This window comes from Eumetopias jubatus, unplaced genomic scaffold (genome assembly GCF_037043125.1).
Source record: "Eumetopias jubatus isolate StellerSeaLion01/CBP00866 unplaced genomic scaffold, mEumJub1_p1.0 scaffold_2, whole genome shotgun sequence".
Taxonomy (NCBI): Eukaryota; Metazoa; Chordata; class Mammalia; order Carnivora; family Otariidae; genus Eumetopias; species Eumetopias jubatus.
The window spans coordinates 125,776,176-125,782,818 of NW_028274808.1; the positions used below are offsets into that span (position 1 = coordinate 125,776,176).

General features: G+C 41.5%; 1 pseudogene; it reads left to right on the forward strand.

The window, feature by feature from the left end:
• The first annotated feature begins 1,661 nt into the window (after window positions 1-1,661).
• Window positions 1,662-2,196, forward strand: LOC114220073 (large ribosomal subunit protein eL20 pseudogene; annotated as a pseudogene).
• The last annotated feature ends 4,447 nt before the right edge of the window (window positions 2,197-6,643 follow it).

The window sequence follows — 6,643 nt, forward strand, 5'->3', positions numbered from 1 at the left end:
CCACTGAGCAGGGAGCCTGACACAGGGCTCAATCCCAGGACAGCTAGATCATGACCTGAGCCCAAGGCAGACTCTCAACCAACTGAGCCACCCAGGAGCCCTGGTAGGTTAGTAATCTGTCATAAGTCTAACTCAACATCAGTTTAATTTGTTGTCAGATCACCACCCTGTTAAAAGTGTGTAAGGGTAACTCTCTAGACACATAGATAATCTTAAAACATATGGAAGAAGATGGGAAGTCTAATGTGATAAAATACAGTGTAGACAAAATATTTTGTAAGTTTTACATATGCAGAGTTTGGCTTCATTTGAAATTTCTATAGTACACTAGCTCTCTCCTCTTAATATCAACATAAGATACTTTTGAGACTGACTGCAAAGTACATTTGAGTTAGTGTACTAGGAAGGATTACTTCATACTATGTTAGAATCAATACTAAAGAGAGAGAGGGAAAAGATGGCAGAGGAGTAGGGGACCTATTCCAACCGGTCCCTGGAACTGAGCTGAATATCTACCAGACCACACTGAACACCCATGAAATCAGCCTGAGATATAAGAAGATAGATCTGAATCTCTACAGAATATCAGAGGCGGTTGGTTTCAAGTACAAACAGGGAGCCATGATTCCGCGGGCAGATATCAAAGGATAAATGGAAAGGGGAGGGAGACAGCCATGGGGATCCTACACCACCCACGAGTGATAGCCTCCCATGCTGGGGACAGGGCACAGAGTTGCAGAAGGTAGTGAGGGGAAAGGACTTTAGGGCAGCCCCCCAAACAGAAACCCAGAGCGGCGGGGCGGCACATACAAACTGGGGGTGGCTGGCGGTTTTAGAAGCACAAAGGGCAGAGATGTGTCCCAACCTGGAGGCGAGGACTGGGAGTGCTGCTGAGGGGCACACAACCCAGGATGCTGCAGTTTATATCAGCACAGACAGAAACAGAGAGAGTGTGGCCTGGAGAGCTCACTGAAGAACAGACTGCGATCTCTCTGCTCTGAGGCAGAAGGTTAGAAACAATCTGTTTTCTGACTCTTGGAAGAGATGCAGAAAGCCACCAGGGAAAGCTGCCAGAGAAGAAAAGCCCCCCAAAACCAGTTTTTGTTGAGCCCATCCCCCACCACAGAGGGCAGGGCAACTCTGCCCAAACAGGGTTGCCTGAGTAACAGGGCAGGAACCCCTTCCCCAGAAGACAGGCTGGGAGAACAAGAGGCCAGCAACCCTAAGGTCCCTATAATCAGGTGCATCTTGCTTGGGTTGTGGTCAATAATTTGGACTCTATACATTCCCTCAACCACCCCTCAACAGAATGACTAGGAGGAGGAACCCACAAAATAGGAAGATGTTGGAGATGGAATTCAGGATGGAACTCAGGGTAGCAATTGCGAAGACAATAGCTAGAATGGAGAAATCGATTAATGGCAACATAGGGTCTCTAAGGGAAGAAATGAAAACTGAATTGGCAGAATTTAAAAATGTTACCAATGATAGCCAATCTAATCGAGATAATCTAACAGCTAGGGTAAGGGAGACAGAAGAACGAATTAGTGATCTAGAAGACCAATTAATGGACAAGACAGGGAAAGAGGAGGCCAGGGAAAACAACTCAAAATCCATAAAAATAGTCTTTCTTCTGAGGCAGCAAGAGTGGAGAGTGCACCATGAAGGCCTCGGGCACACTGCGAGAGTACAAGGTGGTGGGGCGCTGCCTACCCACCCCCAAATGTCACACTCCACCTCTGTATTGCATGCGAATCTTTGCACCTAATCACATCGTCGCCAAGTCCCACTTCTGGTACTTTGTGCTCGCAGCTGAAAAAGATGAAGAAGTTTTTGGGGAAATTGTCTACTGTGGACAAGTGTTCAAGAAATCCCCCTTGCAGGTGAAGAACTTTGGCATCTGGCTGCGCTATGACTCATGCAATGGCACCCACAACATATACCGGGAGTACCGGGACCTGACCACTGTGGGTGCCATTACCCAGTGCTACCGAGATATGGGCACCCAACACCGTGCCTGGGCCCACTCAATCCAGATCATGAAGGTGGAGGAGATTGCAGCCAGCAAGTCCCACCGACCAGTTGTCAAGCAGTTCCACGACCCCAAGATCAAGTGTCTCCTGCCCCACCAGGTCCTGCATCTCCAGCACAAGCCACACTTCACCACCAAGAGGCCCAACACCTTCTTTTAGATGCAGAGCCTCCCTATCTCCAGGTCTGCCCAATTAAACTCTTTGGGAAAAAAAAACCCATGAAAATAGAATCAGAGAAATAAGTGACACCATGAAACATTCCAATGTAGGGGTTATTGGGATCCCTGAGGGGGTGGAGAGAGAGAGAGGACTAGAAGATATATTTGAGCAAATCGTAGCTGAGAACTTCCCTAATCTGGGGAATGAAACAAACTTTCATGTCCTAGAGGCAGAGAGGACCCCTCCCAAGATCAAGGAAAACAGGCCAACACCCTGGCATATAATAGTAAAACTTGCAAATCTTAGAACCAAGGAAACCATCTTAAAGGCAATTACGGGGAAGAAATTCCTTATTTACAGAGGGAAGAACATCAGAATAAAGTCAGACCTATCCACAGAGAACTGGCAAGCCAGAAAGGGCTGGCAAGACATATTCAGGGTACTAAATGAGAAGAACACACAGCCAAGAGTACTTTATCCAGCAAGGCTGTCATTTAGAATGGATGGAGAGATGCAGAGCTTCCAAGACTGGCAGAAACTGAAAGAATATATGACCACTAAGCCAGTCCTGCAAGAAATATTGAGGGGGGGTTCTATAAAAGAAGAAAGACCCCCAAGAGTGATATAGAACAGAAATTTACAAGGACAACCTATAAAAACAAAGTCTTCATAGGCAACATGATGACAATAAATTCATATATTGCAATAATCACTCTCAATGTGAGCAGCATAAATGCTCCCATAAAACAGCACAGAGTTGCAGATTGGATAAAGAGGCAGGACGCATCCATATGCTGCCTACAAGAGACTCATTTTGAACCTAAAGATACATCCAGACTGAAAGTGAAGGGATGGAGGTCCATCTTCCATGCCAACGGACCTCAAAAGAAAGCAAGGGTAACAATTCTTATATCAGACAAATTAGATTTTAAACTAAAGACTGTAGTTAGAGACACAGAAGGACACCGTATCATTCTTAAAGGGTCTATCCAACAAGAAGATCTAACAATTGTAAATATCTATGCCCCCAACATGGGAGCAGCCATCTACATAAGCCAACTGTTAACCAAAATAGTCATATTGATAACAATACGTTAATTGTAGGAGACCTCAATACTCCACTCTCAGCAATAGACAGATCATGTAAGCAAAAAATCAACAAAGAAACAAGAGCTTTGAGTGGCACACTGGACCAGATGGACCTCATAGATATATACAGAACATTCCACCCTAAAACAACAGAATATTCATTCTTCTCTCACACAGATGGAACTTTCTCCAGAATAGACCACATACTGGGTCACAAAACAGGTCTCAACCGATACCAAAAGACTGAGATTATTCCCTGCATATTCTCAGACTATAATGCTTTAAAACTGGAACTCAATCACAAGAAAAAATTTGGAAGAAGTTCAAACACTTGGAAGCTATAGACCACTCTGCTCAAGAATGTTTGGGTCAACCAGGAAATCAAAGGACTTAAACAATTCATGGAAACAAATGAGAACAAAAACACATTGGTCCAAAACCTATGGGATACTGCAAAGGCGGTCCTAAGGGGGAAATACATAGACATCCAAGCCTCACTCAAAAAAATAGAAAAATCCTGAATTCACCAACTAACTTTACACCTTAAAGAACTAAAGATAAAGTAACAAACGATGCCTAAGCCACACATTAGAAGATAAATAATTAAGATTAGAGCAGAGATCAATGAATTAGAAACCAGAAACAGTAGATCAGATCAATAAAACTAGAAGCTGTTTCTTTGAAAGAATTAATAAGATCGATAAACCACTGGCCAGACTTATCCAAAAGAAAAGAGAAAAGGACCCAAATTAATAAAATTGTGAATGAAAGGGGAGAGATCATGACTAACACCAAGGAAATAGAAACAATTACTAGAAATTATTATCAACAACTATCTGTCAATAAATTGAGCAACCTGGAAGAAATGGTTGCCTTCCTGGAAACCTATAAGCTGCCAAGACTGAAAGGAAGAAATTGACAACTTGAATAGGCCAATAACCAGTAATGCAGATTGAAGCAGTGATCAAAAACCTCCCAAAAAACAAGAGTCCAGGGCCTGATGGATTTCTTGGGGAATTTTACCAAACATTCAAAGAAGAAATAATACTTATTTTCCTTAAGCTGTTTCAAAAAAGAGAAACAGAAGGAAAGTTTCCAGACTCATTCTAAGAGGCCACCATTACCTTAATCCCCAAACCAGGCAAAGACCCCAGCAAAAAGGAGAATTTCAGACCAATATCCCTGATGAATATGGACTCCAAAATTCTCAAAAAATCCTAGCTAATAGGATCCAACAATACATTAAAAGGATCATCTACCACAACCCCCAAGTGGGATTTATCCTGGGATGCAAGGGTGGTTCAACATTCATGTAAATCCATCAAAGCAATAGAACACATTAATAAGAGGAGAGAGAAGAACCATATGGTCCTCTCAATTGATGCAGAAAATGCATTTGACAAAATACAGCATCCTTTCCTGATTAAAACTCTTCAGAGTATAGGGATAGAGGGACTATTCCTCAAGTTCATAAAATCCATCTATGAAAAACCCACAGTGAATATCATCCTCAATGGGGAAAAGCTCAGAGCCTTTCCCTTAAGATCAGGAACATCACAAGGATGCCCACTCTCGCCACTGTTGTTCAACATAGTACTAGAAATCCTAGCAACAGCAATCAGACAACAAAAAGAAATAAAAGGTATTGAAAGTGGCAAAGAAGAAGTCAAACTCTCTCTCTTTGCAGATGACATGATACTTTATTTGGAAAATCCAAAAGACTCCACCCCCAAATTACTAGAACTCGTACAGCAATTCAGTAATGTGACAGGATACAAAACCAATGCACAGAAATCAGTTGCTTTCTTATACGTTAACAACGCAACTGTAGAAAGAGAAATTAGAGAAACGATTCCATTTACAATAGCACCAAAAACCATAAGATACCTCGGAATAAACCTAACCAAAGAGGTTAGGTTTATATAAAGGATCTATACCCTAGAAACTACAGAATGCTCATGAAAGAAATTGAAGAAGACACAAAAAGATGGAAAAACATTCCATGCTCATGGATCGGAAGAATAAACATTGTTAAAATGTCTATGCTACCCAGAACAATCTATACCTTCAATGCCATCCTGATCAAAATTCCAATGACATTTTTCAAAGTGCTGAAACAAACAATCCTAAAATTTGTATGGAACCAGAAAAGACCCCAAATTGCCAAGGAAATGTTGAAAAAGAAAAACAAATCTGGGGGCATCATGTTGCCTCATTTCAAGCTATATTACAAAGCAGTGATCACCAAGACCACATGGCACTGGCACAAAAACAGACATATAGACCAATGAAATGGAATAGAGAGCCCAGATATGGACCCTCAACTCTATGGTCAAATAATCTTCGACAAAGCTGGAAAAAAATACGCAATGGAAAAAAGACAGTCTCTTCAATAAATGGTGCTGGGAAAATTGGACAGCTATATACACAAGAATGAAACTTGACCATTCTCTAACACCCTACACAAAGATAAACTCAAAATGGATGAAAGACCTCAGTGTGAGACAGGAATCCATCAAAATCCTGGAACAGAACATAGGCAGTAACCTCTTTGACATTGGCCACAGCAACTTCTTTCAACATCTCCAAAGGCTAGTGAAAGAAAAGCAAAAATGAACTTTTGGGACTTCATCAAGATAAAAAGTTTCTGCACAGCAAAGGAAACAGTCAACAAAACAAAGAGGCAACCTACAGAATGGAAGAAGATATTTGCAAATGACACTACAGATAAAGGGCTGGTATCCAAGATCTGTAAAGAACTTCTCAAACTCAACACCCAAAAAACAAATAATCAAGTCAAAAAATGGGCAGAAGACATGAATAGACACTTCTCCAAAAAAGACATAAAAATGGCTAACAGACACATGAAAAAATGTTCATCATCATTAGCCATCAGGGAAATTCAAATCAAAACCACACTGAGATACCACCTTACACCAGTTAGAATGGCAAAAGTCGACAAGGCAAGAAACAACCAATGTTGGAGAGGTTGTGGAGAAAGGGGAACCCTCTTACACTGTTGGTGAGAATGCAAGTTCATACAGCCACTTTGGAAAACAATGTGGAGGTGCCTCAAAAAATTAAAAATAGAGCTACCCTATGACCCAGCAATTGTACTACTGGGTGTTTATACCAGAGACACAGATGTAGTGAAAAGAATGGCCATATGCAACCCAAATGTTCATAGCAGCAATGTCCGCAATAGCCAAACTGTGGAAAGAGCAGAGATGCCCTTCAACAGACGAATGGATAAAGAAGAAGTGGTTCATATATACAATGGAATATTCAGCCATCAGAAAGGATGAATACCCAACTTTTACATCAACGTGTATGAAACTGGAGGAGATTATGCTACGTGAAAT